We start from the raw sequence: 1,125 nt of genomic DNA on the forward strand, positions 1-1,125 counted from the left end.
CCTTTAAACTTTAAACAGAACACCACCTCATAATAAATATCCCTTATTCAAAATGGGGAAAAAAATTGTACATTCTTAAAAACTTTTCAGCCATGCAGTTGCAGAACCTCTGGGGTTGCAGGAGATGTAATACACCAGGGCTCGTTGCGGTCATTAAGAGACACATAAAGCTATTCAGTATTTGGAAAAAAAAGCAGTAAAGTGTTTAATGGTGATGACCTGTGTGTGGTTTTTTGACCGAATAATGATCCTAATGATTTCAATTGCATAGAAATTACGCAGCCTCATTTCGCTCACTGTTAAAATTTAAATAATCCTGATAGACAGTGAAAGGAATATTTTGAAAGGAGAAAATAAATGGCTATGAGGATGCCTATCAGAAAGTTAAGTTATCCTTTAAATATAATCTGCTTCCCATTTTCTATCAATTAAGCGCGTTCGATTGCGTTTACCTGAAGCTTTGGTTTTTTGTACATGACAATATGACTTAGGATTCTTTATTCATCATATTGAATGTGTATTTTTTTTTAATTAAATCCGTTATTTGATACATGCCGTTAAATAGCTATCCAAGATTCAAATTGTATCCGAAGACAGCCTGTGTCAACGGATTGAGACGAAGATCAGTTCCGCAGCTCCCGCGCAAAACCACCTTGTATCAGAACTTACAACCAAAAACCACCTTTCTTTTACCCACGGAATACATCCAACCAACAAAACCCTTCCAACCACGCATCCAAAGAACGGAAATACCAACCAAAACCACCCAAAACCCACTTAAAAAAAAAAAAACGCCCAACATTCTCCCAAGCAATCCGAAGAGCCCGCGTCCGTGACGTCATCCCACGTGACCAGCGCGGGCCGCACCTCCCCCAATAGCGACGCGCGACGTCATCCCACGTGACCAGCGCGGGCCGCGTCTCCTCCAATGGCGACGCGCGACGCAAGCTGGTTGGGCGCCATTGTCGTCGGATGTCAACAAAGCACTCGTGAACTCCTAAGACTCCTCAGTGCCTCGGCGGTCACAGGCTGGAACGAGGGTACGGAGCCTCTCGCCGCCGGGGCGATGAGAGGGCGCTGCCGAGGGGGCGACGGAGGGCCTCCGGGCGGCGGACGGCGCTGCTC

The sequence above is a fragment of the Penaeus monodon genome, chromosome 29, assembly GCF_015228065.2.
Source record: "Penaeus monodon isolate SGIC_2016 chromosome 29, NSTDA_Pmon_1, whole genome shotgun sequence".
NCBI lineage: Eukaryota > Metazoa > Arthropoda > Malacostraca > Decapoda > Penaeidae > Penaeus > Penaeus monodon.